This window comes from Lepeophtheirus salmonis, chromosome 4 (assembly GCF_016086655.4).
Source record: "Lepeophtheirus salmonis chromosome 4, UVic_Lsal_1.4, whole genome shotgun sequence".
Lineage (NCBI taxonomy): Eukaryota > Metazoa > Arthropoda > Copepoda > Siphonostomatoida > Caligidae > Lepeophtheirus > Lepeophtheirus salmonis.
Genome location: NC_052134.2, coordinates 45,548,556 through 45,562,126, shown reverse-complemented (window position 1 = coordinate 45,562,126; position 13,571 = coordinate 45,548,556). Strand labels below are relative to the sequence as shown.

General features: G+C 30.7%; 1 long non-coding RNA gene across 1 annotated transcript; it reads left to right on the top strand.

Moving 5' to 3' along the window:
- Nucleotides 1-4,219: 4,219 nt before the first annotated feature.
- Nucleotides 4,220-8,295, top strand: LOC121116504 (uncharacterized). The gene is made up of 4 exons (XR_005863882.2): nucleotides 4,220-5,575; nucleotides 6,174-6,286; nucleotides 6,365-7,309; nucleotides 7,566-8,295. It is a non-coding gene; the product is annotated as an uncharacterized lncRNA (long non-coding RNA).
- Nucleotides 8,296-13,571: the final 5,276 nt, after the last annotated feature.

Genomic DNA, 13,571 nt, shown 5'->3' with positions numbered 1-13,571 from the left:
ACTATTCCCTATATAATAAATAACAGCTGGCAACAAAAAAAAGTCCAGAAGACTAGTTACCATATGTTGCTGTTTTTTTTCAAAATTTCCATCTCTTTTGAGAGTCGAGGTTGAGAGTGGAGTTAAAGCTAGTCGTAAAGATGATTTTGAATTTGAAGTCAGTTCAAAATAAATTTGAGGACTCCATATATATATGAAAGGGAAAAAGTTCCAAAATCCATAGCTATTCAAAAAAAAATACAACCCCTCCAGTTCACCCCTTGCGGACGCCCCAAGAGATATCAACAATTTTTTTACAAGGACTTTGATTGGATAATTGTTTATACGCTCTACTCCTTTTAAAAGAGTTCGGAACAGTTCCACAAGAGTCATCATCATATTATAATATACCATAACGTATAATCAATCAAAATTGAAGGAAACAAAGAAAAGTATTTATTTTTATTATTATTATTTTTACAAGGCTTTGTATAGGCCTTGAGACCAGCTTTTCACTCTGGCATTTGTAACTTTTAATCATGTTTTTTTTTATCACGCTTATACATATATGTACTTGCATTTATTGTGAAAAGGATATTATAATATGTAATGTATTTAAAAGCATTAGAAGGATTTATTTATTTACTATTTTTACCGTTAGAACTAGTGATGGAATGATTCCATACAAAATCCCAATGCCGATTCTTTAATATTTTAAATAAAAGTTAAAAAATACCATTTTACTGTCAAGGGCGTTCACAGGATTATATCAAGGGGAGAGGAATTTAAAAAAATATCCAAATATTAAAATTGTTTCGAATTTAATTTGAAAAAAAAAAAATTAGATTTTATATTTCCAAAATCTTCAAAAATCTACAACTATCTACAAAAAATTTCAACAACCCATGGCTGTTCTCCAAAAAATTAAAGTGTTAGGAAAAATTTCAAAAATCCAAAGCTATTCACAAAAAATTTAATTTTTTTGCAAAAAAAAAGTCAATAAATTGATAGCTATACACAAAAAGTTCAATTTTTTGGGGAAAAATTTCCGAAATCCAAAGTTTTTTTCAAAAAATAAAAATTTTTGGAAAAAAAATTAAAATATTAAATTTTTTAGAAAAAAAATTCAAAAATCCCCAGCTGTTCTCAAAAAAATAATTTTGTCAAAAATGATATTAAATAAAAAATAAATTTTTGGAAAAAAAAAAATCCAATATTAAATTTTTCTAGTAAAAAGAAAAAATTCCTTAATTTGGGGACTTTTTTTTTCATGACTTAGTAAAGTAATAGACAGTAATAAATATAAATCAGAATCGTAAATTAAACATTGTTTTCCCGATTCCAATTCCAGAAAAAACACCAAATTTTCCGATTCCCGATTCTGATGAACCGTTCCATCACTAGTTAGAACACTAATTTTTTTGTCCATTAAAAAAAATGTAAATTGCCTTGTATTTTTCTCACTCTAATTGTTTCATTTATCATCCAATCATGGAATTATATAAACAGAGTCATTAAGAGACTAGAAATGACTGTTTTGAAAATAATGCAATACTATTTTTGGCTGTCATTTTGTACTTTTTCAAACTTTTTCGTCCCATTCTTACAGTTTCATATATCTAGATAAAGATAATTTACCCTACGCCATTTATACTTACTCATAACTTATATTATTGTATAAATTGTTCTTATATTTTGGTAGAAATATACTTTATTCCTCCTTTGTACAGATTGCATTTAATTTCTTCGAATGATGATTATAAATGCCTTTTCTTCCTAGTAAAGAAAAAAAAAGAGGGGATTCTGATCTTTTTATTTTAAGTGTGATTGATTAGTTTCACTGATACACTTTAAAAGGAATATTGGATGATTTTCATCAGGGTCTTGAAAAGTATGATATCAAGTTAACAAAGGCTATTTACATAGATGATGATTATATCTTATCGTTTTTCATACCCTTGTTTCGGAATTACAAACATAAGTGTGGAAGATTTTTATTTTATAAGGGCAACATCAATTTTTCCCGAATATTAATAACTTATTCAATACAAAAAATTTGAGACTAAGTGTTTGTACTTTTTTTTAGTAAAAGACATATACAGGGTTGTTCAGATCCGCGATGACAAAATATATTACCTATTGTTCAAAAATAAGACATTCTAGGAGAAAAGTTGAATATTATTTTTTTTTTCTTCATATATTTGAAAAGGTAAAAAAACGAATTAATTTTTTTTTCAAAAAAACCACATCCCTTGTCGATTACTGCTTCAAGTCTTTTTTGGAAATGATTGGCATGATTTACCCAGTAAGGGTTCAGGCAATGCGTTCCAGTCCCACACAATGCTGGCTTTAAGAGATTCAATATTTGGATGTCGTATTTTTGCTACCTTTCACTCAAGATGACCCTAAACGAAATAATCGAAGGGGTGAATATCTGGGCTCGAAGGAAGCCAAAAGTTTTTGTGCTAAAATTCCATATTAGACTACATGCACTCTTGAGATTGTCTTGAAAATAAGTTTTCTTTTTTTGAACTTCCGTGATTTATACGAACAGGCTCCAAAATTTCGGATATGTAGCGTTCTTGGTTCATCCGAACACCATTTTGAAGAAAAACTAAGGGAAGCTTGAAACCTTGACTGGAAATTCTGCACCATACCATAAACAAAGCTGCAAATTTAGACTTGAGGACTGCTCTTAAATCTGATGGAGCCTCATTACCTGGACCAGTAATGATTCAGTCATTTTGACAGTTGAACTTGCCATCAAGGCCCATCTTTTTCTCGACCGAGAAGATAATTTCTGCGCATCGCGTAAAATTTTGATGTAAAATTCGACTTCATTCCTCAAAGAGTGCTGTCGTAGCCTTAGTTATGAACAGCTGGGGCTGAAGCTGTAGGAATTAGATTTCCATATCCTTATGCACTATCCAGAGTATAGAGCTACGCGGAATATTATGTTCAGCTGCCAATTTATGAGCTGATCTTCTTGGGTTCCTATAAATTTTGGGGAGGATGGTCATGACAACTTTCAGGATTATTGCAGTCTGAGATTTAGTTCTCGTGGCTGATCTTGTTTACTACCAGTCTCTTTATGCCGTTTGATAGCTTTGTGGATGAATTGGCGGGGAAATGTGGCCCAAGGGCGTTTTTACTTTCCGGTGGCTTCGTTCGTTTTCATGAAACTATTTATCTTAGAGCCTCTATCTTGACAGAATGAAAACTGATTTTGACTTGCCCCTTTATGTAGCTATTTCAGAACACTGATTAGGAGAAAGAAGCAGCAAAATTGACAGCTGATAAAAAAAAATACTCTGTAATGTTTTGTATTAGTAAGATAATACCACGTAGAATGTTTACTCATAGTTACTCGGTGCAACTCCATCCAACCAATTAAAGGAATATTAAAACAAGGACATTTCTTCAATGGCATTCTTTTTGTAAAATACGTTTTTTTAGGGTATTATCATGCATGCTGATACCCACTAATAGAACTTATATTATCCTTACAGTCGACATGTTTCTATTGAAAAAACTACTTTAAAAAATAGAAAAGGAAAAACGGTTGTTTCGTGTGCTCTGTCTTCTTTTATGTTCCTTATTTAATTGGTAGTCATGTTGTTAAATTCCCTATCTGAAGTAAGTATTCTAATATTTCTTTGGAGTAAATTGTTTTAAAAATGTCCAATTAAATAAATACAGGGTAAGTTACGCATTGTTGGACGTTTCAAATTGTCAGACACTCAACGGTTAGGTTGCAACAATTATTTAGTACTTCCACCAAGGATATCAAAACAGATTGTTATTTAATCATCACACATTATCTAAATAATCCTGTAAAATTCCGAATTGATTGATGATATAGTTTTTGAGAAACAAAAAGTTTAAAGCTCGAGGTTCTAATTATTTGTAGTTAAAATTCAACACATTTATATTTTATGGTGTGTGATAATATGAAGATATTTCCTCTCCATTTGGTTTTATTTGAACCTAATTCCCATGTTCGAGGTCAATAGGAGTTTTGAGGCTAGTATTTTATTTATTTGCTGGATTTTTGTAATATTATTTGTAAAATAATATCTGTCTGATAATATGAACCAAATAATTGACAAATTCATATTATCGGACAGTGTTTTATATTGAATAAAAATAAGAATAGCTCACTAAATAGCCAAATAAATAGCTAGATACCCAAGAGAAAATAATTCACATAGCTGTTGATCAGTAAAAAGAAAAGGAGGAAAAGACGCACGGTACATTCAAATCCCTCACGCCTCACACCAATCATATTAATAATTAATAAAATGGATTATGTTTATATATGTGCATCCAATTCCGTCTCAGAAAGGAATATAACAGATCCACTTCTGTAAGATAATGTCATTTATCCCATGGATACCTCCAATACATATTTGATTCACAGTTAAATCTCTCTCCGAATTAGAACTATTCAAGTATCGTAAGGAGCCTCTCAGAGTTCGAGTCCCTTTACTCCAACTCATCACCGTGGGAAATTATCAACCTTCGTGTTCCAGCATAAACAATTGTTTTGGATCCCTAACAGGTGCTCATACCAATAACATTAAGTTTAACTGGATTAACGAAACTATTCCACTTGAAGCAGTGTCAAAATGGTGAGTCATTTGAATGAACACCCTTTATTGAAGAAAAGTATGAGAAGACGGCAGTAGAATCTTTAGCCTATATTATTCTCCACCTCTCCCAATGGTGTATTACCCAATCAAGGCGACATATTCGATCTAATTATTCAATGAAGAACTCAAATTAATTCATTGTATATTATAGTATTAATTTAATTGATTAATAAAACTATAAATTAGACAATATGAAAACAGTCTTTAATCATTTAATAAATGAGAAATTGAATTTAGCAATAACGGAGTGGCAAATTGTAAGGTATTAGTCCCTTAATCCTGTAGGAGCTCAGCGCCGTTTTGTATTCTTAAAAACATTAAAAGTTATCGAGGTACGAAGTAGCCCGTTGACTTCCCTGCTTATTAATAAGTCGAACCAAATTGAACATGAATCTTCCAAGTAAGTGAATGAAGCCTTTCTCAAAAAGAGGATAACTTGGATTTTGTAGAACGGTAATGCTAATATGTCTAGATGAGGCAACGGTGTATGAATTAGTGATTATATTGATAAATGAAACCAAAGAATGTAAAAACAAGACCAGATAATTATACCACATGTTTGAAAAGTTGATAATTTACAAAGGTTCCATGAGTTGAATGAAGCGACTCGGACTCCGAAAGACTCCATACGATACTTAGCTAAAGTTAGAATCCGAGTATATATTTAGCAGTGAATCGGATATTGGAGGTATCCATGGAATTTATGGCATCATATCGCAGAACTGGGTTCATTATATTCCTTCCCGAGACGGAGTTGGAAACACAGACATGATCCTTTACAAATTATATTAATTATTAATACGACACAAGGAGGAGGGATGATTTTTTCGTTTTTTTTATAATATAATTTCTTCTTATTATTTATGTACCGGGTGTATTTTTCTCCCTCTATTTGTTCTCAAGGATTGCCAAATAATCAAGGATTCCCCTACGTTCAAGAATAGGTACGTTGTATTTTGAATTTTATATACCCAAGAGATAAATATTAAAACAGTATTTGCACTCCTATGTATATTTTTTCCCCTATATTTTTGCTTTTTCACGGTGTTTGACATTAAGAAACATGATTTGAATGACTTCCAAAATTAAAATTTTGATTTGAAACTTGACTGAATTTATGAATTTTGGGCATTTTTTGACAGTGTTTTTAAATCTTTAATAACCTCTTTATTCGATCTTTTTATTAAAATATTTTGATACAAAACTTCTTACAATCATATTTATCAATGTGTTTATTCAAAAAAAAAAAAAAAAAAAAATCTCAAATATAACGCACGATGTCTATATAAAAATATATGAATATATGATCCGACAATGCGTAACTTACCCTCTATGAATTTAAATAAAATTATAATATTGTTCCTGCTGTAATGTTTTTTTAAACGTAAAAGGTTCTCCTCATTAAAGTAAGAATTATTGTCGTCCTCCAAAATCATATAAAAGGTAGCTGATATTAATTAAGCTCCTAATTCAGTAGTATCATATGTCTTACTCCTTCTTTCTCCTCTCGCTCTTTTTTCCTTACATATATGGCAACCCTAGTTATCCCGTTATTCATATTTGGAATCATGGAGGAGGCCAACTCAATCTTAGTGAAAAGAAAATTCTTCATCTTTGAGGACCCGTCTTAATGAGTACGTTTACTTCTTAACGAGGTAAAATACATTTCTGGGATTTCTTATAAAATACATTTTTTGATTATTTTTGATCATTGTTCTATCGGTCTTTTATAGAAACTACAACAACTGAAATTGCGTAGATACTACTAACTACGTCATTTGTTTATTGTACTGCGTTCTAGATATTATTCGTTATTGTGTTAGTTCTTATATTCTACAATCTTACCTCGGAGTGAACAAAATAAATTGATAGTTAGGAACGTAGGACTGAAAGACCAATGTATCGGTCCTTAGGACCATTGGATGGTAAAAAAAGATCGTACCAATAAAAAAACACTGAAATAATAAGGAAATCAGTCCTAGGACCGATCCAACACTACTTGTTATTGAAAATAATTTTGTTGATCTTTTCTATCTTTTTGGTTAAAAATACTGGTAGGTTTAACTAAAGTGTCCAAACGATTGCCCCTCCTCTCCCCTGCATCGCCTCTTCTCCTACGCCTAAAATTACAACAAAAACGACTTGCTATTGAATCAAAAGAAGAGTCAAATATGACGTATATATATATATATCAAGCTTCGTTTTTATTTACAAATAATTTATTTGTACAGAAAATAAATGATTAAAGAATAAAATACTGCAAAAACTTGAAAAATTAGATTAATTCTATTAAAAAAACATTTTACTATTATACCGTATCAAGCCAGGTATCATAAAAGGTGTACTGCGGTTTTTACCGAACCGTGGGTTTAGCGTACCGTCCCAGTCCTAATTCCTGGGCCATTTGGAGTAAATTTAATACTATAATGTTTACTTATACTTAATTGCTGCAACTCCATATCACCAATTAAATGAACATTTAAAAAAAAAGATTGTACTAATTGCAACGAAAAAATCAAATGAAACACGTTGAATGAAGAATTTATGCCCTACATAGTCAAGAACAAAAACAAAACTCATCGTGGTTCGATAAATCCAAATTTATAATGGTTGAGTTGTCCAACGCATTCACCAGCTCACCTATTCCATCTTGGTCATGAATAAAAAAAATATAACATGTACGTATGTATTTATTTATATAATTACTTACCAAGACCACAACGATATGATATTAATAGTATAAATATTATTAAATAGATGGATATTAATATTATTTTATATTGCGGTTTATTGAACAACTTAATCCTTGATAATAGTATTCAAAAACTAACAGTTGCAAGTCATGATTATTTTATTATTAACAGTATTACCCGCCATTGCTCGACGAACAGACATACATTGCTTTAATAATGAATATTTTTTTTATTAATATAGACCAGTGGTTCTGAAATGGGTGTACTTGAGATTTTGAAAAATATATACATTTAAAAAATAGCATAATTCAAAAGTATTATGGCCAAGGATCCAGGATCTGACTCTCTCGCCATCTATTTTATTTATTTTCTTAAGAGATAGAAGAAGAATTATTATGACTCAGATATACGTGTTCAATATATATTTTTTTGCCAAGGACGCATTGGCAACACAAGCAATGGAGTCCTGATTAAAACTTTGCTTTGCTGCTTAAAATACAAAGGGACAGGTGATCAAGGAGGTAAAAACACAGGCTAAATTCCGACAGTATTCGGAAGAATCATCTTAATTGGATTCACGTCCACCAGCTCCAGTCTCCGATGTTGGTAGAAGTTGACTAACAGTGGAATGAAGCCCAGCATCATCTAAAGACAAAATATTAATCCCATGCTTTTTTTTTCAAGAGAAGACTGTCAGAATTCAGGTTATCTCAAGACACAATGCCTCCATAACATCTGCCAAAGTTTTGGAGGCCTCTTATGCGCGTGCACAGAAAACTGCCCTTGGGGAAATTGCCCGAGGAAGATATTTCTGGTAAAAATTGCCATGGAGGAAGATTGCCAGTTAGGAAAATTACCCATATTTTCTTCAAACTTCCTGATGAATAGTAACACATTATAAATTACAAAATTAAAAGAAAAACAATTATTGATAGAACTATTGAAATACAAATAATGTTATTTGCATGTAACTACCATCCATAAAAAAGAGTTAATTGGGGAAAAAACGCAGAAAAAATGCGGTTTTTAATTTGCAAACCGAGTGCTTAAACTATTTTTTGGTATTAGAGGGGTTTCTTGGATTTATTGATGGTGGTTTTTAAGGATCCAAGGGTACCCCCAAGTATCTGACGCAACCCGAGGGCTTGGAACTATTTTTTGGTATAATAGGGGTTCCTGGGATGTATTGGGGGGGGGGTCAACAATAATACACTACCCCCGGGCCAATCTGATGGCGGAGGGTATTCAAGCATATTTTATGGGGCCCTAAGCTATTTGACCCCCCTCCTCACCAATTCCCTCGATCAAATTCTTAGATTGGACTTAATTTAAAAAATTGCAAGGAAATGGTATTGCAATAATATTATTCAGACATGAAAGAACTCCCCTGGGAGATGGAACAAACAAATTTTGTTTAGATATTTGTCATAAATAATATTGAGCGAATTTATAATGTATTATTATTCATTATTAAGTTTGAACAAAATACGAGCAATTTTCCTACCTGGCAATTATCTCCAAGACAATCTTCCACTGGCAATTTTTAACTGAAAATGCTTTCCACTGGGTAGGAGATACTTGGCGGAAAAAATATTCTAATAGTGGTACATCACTGAAAAAAGATTAAGAACATAAAAAAAAATATTTTTAAATAACTAATTTGTTTCCTTCTTTTGTATCCCTGTTGTTTTAGTCTTTTAAACAGGACCATAAATTTGAAGAATCGAGATTAAAAAAAGGCCAAAACGGACGTTGAGATCTGCATTATTGTAACACTGTTAAGTGTTTATCCCAGAATGACCACTAGGTCAATATGTAGTCAAAATTTTCTGATTTTGTATCAATCCCTTTCTATCTTAATAAAAAATGTTTTTTATTCATATTTTTTTGGAAAACCATCACGAGGGCTGTAAATCATAGGCATTTTTATGATTCGAGTTTTTTGTTGTGGAAATTTTTTATAGAAAAAATACAGTTTACAGATTTTAAAAAAAGGCTAGTGCAACCGGATTTTTTTTTCTTTTTGGTTCCCTTTTTAAATTTTATTAGATCATCTTGGTGTCAATATGTCCAATTGAAAGAAGAATTCTTACCTCTCTTTGGTGCAAATTGTTTTAAAAAGTCATAATAATTTGAACATTTATGTATTGAAATATAATTATAATATTTCCCACAAACTTACATTATTTATTTTAAATGTAGAAGGTTCTCCTCGAAATAATTTAGTATATTTTCTCTCCGAAAATCATATGACAGTCAGTTTTTGTTAACAAGGGTGCTAATTTGGTAATACTATCGGGTGGAAACTTGAGACTTATAGACTAGTATTATATTGATTTGAGAGGTTATGTGCGAATAAATTAGAGCTTTCTGAAGTTGTAATGTAACGTTAGCCAAGTATCTCAAGCACATGCTGCTTTTTAATATTTTTTATTGGGCGAGAAATGTCATTGCAACGAGATTCAATGCTTAGGTCATCAACTATTCTTCTTGCGGGTCACATTCCGACAGAAGTGGTCAGACTGACGAGAATTTCTCGTTATGCCTCTAACAGCATTGTGGCGTCCTTATCGGGTTCCCGGACCATTAAAGGCTATTGACAGCCATTCACATCGACATTTTCAAGACCAACCTACTCCCCTGGATCCAGGTGAATTTCTCTGACGGCAGGATGGAGCCCCTGCTCACACTACAAAATTACCCAGACCTTCTTTTTAGATCTTTGTCATAAATAATACTAAGAGAATTTATAATGTGTTATTATTCATTATGAAGTTTGAACAAAATACGGGCAATTTTCCTAAGTGGCAATTTTCAGCAATGACAATTCTCTCCAGGGCAATCTTCCACTGGCAATTTTCTCCAGGGCAGTTTTTCCACACACGTTGAAAATAATATGATCTGTATGTATGGTAAAAAAAGAAACCGAAAATTTACTTGGGCACTCATACAATTGGAGGAGTGTTTAGGAAAAAGTAGCTTCATAATATGAAATAAACATCTCCTTATATAGTAAGGACATAATACATGGACTGAAAAGTCCTGGACTTCACGCATAGATGGCGTTGTTGTTTTTTTTTTTTTTTTTTTTTTTTTTTTTTTTTTTTTTGTAATTCACCTATGTTGTAATCCTACTTTTGTTATTACCAAAACAATGGATCAAAAAAATTTCGTCTTTTAATTTTACACTGCTTCTTGATAGGGGAAAAAATATCTTTCAAGCTAAGAAATTGCTTGAAAAGGGTTTTGAGGAGTCTGCTTCATAAAAATATTTCAAAAAATAATAATACATAAAAAATAAGCCAATTTTTAATGGAAAAAAGTGTTTTCTTTGTTAAGCTCGGGACTTTTCAGCTCATGTGTTATAGGCAGGAATTACTCAGATGTCGACCCTCGTTTATTCCCCGATTAAGCTTGGGAGTTACACCTATAACTCCCTGAAAGATCCCCAGTGTTACTTTCGTCTGTCACACATTAGTGATTACATTATACTGATATGTTCTCACTTCAAGAATAACGATAGCAACTTTGAAAAATAAAAATAAAGATGTATTGTGGTAGCAACTAAAAAAACCACTTCCACTTCTATTATCATATTATTCTTATCAATGGTGATCCTGGTTAGCAGATTTGCCGTCCCTCAAAGTTATCGTATTTTTTAGCTGTGGGATTTACTCTTATCGTAATTTAGGCAATATTCACATCCCTGTTCATAAATGTAACTCTCGCTCCTGCCTTCTTATACCTAGGTATGTCACGCCGGTAACTTAATTGTGAAATACAACTTTCCTATTTATTAGTTAGGATTATTTTTCTATAAGTACATTTTGGTAATAAATATGCCATGTTAAGGGCGTAACAGAATTTTAGAGGTGAGTAGGATAATTAATTATTAAATATATAACAACACTTTCTTCTAAAAACAGGGAGGAAATTGAAAGACCCAAAATCAGTCACAACTTAGTAAATATATTCAAAACTTTGGAGTTACACTTCAATTAATATTAGTAGGAATTGTACACACCTAAAAGAACGCTAATTCGAGAACAATCAAGCAACGTTAAGAACACTAATATGGTAGTCAAATTTAAATAACTCCAGGAAAAGGGTGGACAGACAATAATCAACAAAGACTACATAAATGACAACGGAAAAATATGCCCCTCATCTACCTATAACTAAGTATGTAGGGATGCCATTTTTGTGCCGAAAAAACTAAGTTTAACGATTGGAAAAGGAAAAACGGACGTTGCATATGCTCTTTCTTCTTTCATAGTCATTATTTAATAGGTCGTCCCTAAGTTCTCCCTCTGAAGCAAGCATTCTCGCCTTGAAAATTGTTTTAAAAATTGATAATAAAATAAGTAATAGGAATTTAGATATAACTATAATATTTAGCTGCACTAATGCTATTTTAAATGTAGAAGGTTTTCCTCTTTATGGCAATAATTCATTTTCTCCCCCAAAAAAAAAAAAAAAAAAAATCCAATCATATAAGTGGCAGCTGATATTATTAAGAAGGGTCTTAATTCAGGAGTACCATATGTATCGCTTCGAAAGATAATTACACACTTCTCCTTGCGCTTTTTTCCCCTTCCAATGATATCAACTCTAACCATAAGTCTCGCTCCTGCTATCTCCTCGCGCTCATTTTTTCTTTACACAAAGAACATCCTACCTGTAAACTATAATTGCAGCGACTGATAATTGTTGTTCTTTTATAACTCATGACTTCAAATAATTATTTTTAATAGAATAGTTGCTAATATTTCGTTTTATTATGTTTGTTTAAGAATTCACATAACAAGTTCATATTTAAGAATAAATTCCATGTTAAAAAAAAACAGAATTTATTCTTTAAATATTAAATACTTAGGTTAAGTAAACTCTTTCAAATCACAATTTTATACTATAAACTTAAATAATATTATTAAAAAGTATTAAATAAACATTTAAATGATTAATTAAATGAGATCAATAATAATTCACTATGTAACAGCTTTTTATCTGTCGACTAAGGCCCACATTTATTACTTTTATTTAACCCATAGAACACGAAAATAAACATTTTCAATCGTAGTAGGTTTGGCCTATAAAGAATTTTTTTTTAAATAACATTTTTTTATGTGTAATTTCAATTCAGAGTCATATTTTGAAACGAAATAACTATATAGACTATAATTTCATATTTGACTACTTGTAATAAGTAATTAATATTTTACAGGCAGGAAGATTAGTTTTAATTTATATATGTTTCATATTCAATGTATTTGATTAGTATTTATTGATTAGATGTAAGTAATCAATAAATTTTCCTAAAATATTCATTACTTCTTACAATTTATCAAATAATTGACTTAATTATATTTAATTTCGAAACATTCTCATGCAACTTTACATTGCATATTTATTCAATATTCTAGAAGAAATTTCAAAGTTAAAATACAAGAAGTAACAACCAACCAAAAATAAACTTATGACGACAAATCTTTTTAAATTGCAATATAAGGTTTATCATTTAGTTATATAATGTAATTGAAAAAATGTGAAAAAAATATTAACTTTTATATATGATCCTTCATTTTATTGGATTTTTGTATGATTAGACATATTTTGTAGGAACTGTATTCAAAATAATTTTCAAAAATAATTTATTATATTGAATGCTGGAATATTTTTTATCAATTGTTATAATACCTTATTTCATATATATAGTAATTTCATTTCGAAATATGGCTCTGAAATAAAAATTTAATCAAAAACGTTATTTGATTTTTTTTTTTAAACTTTAAAAACCTAAATAATTGTGGTGTTTTATGGCTTAAATAACAAAAATAAACGTGGGTTATAGCCGGTAGGCGTTCCAAGACCTGAATTTGTTGCTGCATAGTATAATCAAGTTGATTAAAGTCCAAAGTGCACGTTTGATTGGTTTGATCTACCAATCATTATATTTATGTATTTTGTAAAGATAATCATTTTCATGGAAGGAGAAGCCTGGAGACTTTTTATCAGTAGGTCATCAATTTTTACATAGGGGAGAGCGAGGATACATGTCAAAAAAAATATTTTTCTTTTTTTTTTAAACTGAAAAATTAAAAAGATAATTCAATGCCCGGGAACATGACATAGATAATTAATTAATTACCTAAGACAAATAATTCCAAAGTATTTTTGATGTAGTGCAATACTTTGGAATTATTTATTTTAGATTACTATAGGTAGTCATTTATCGGTGTTTTCAAAA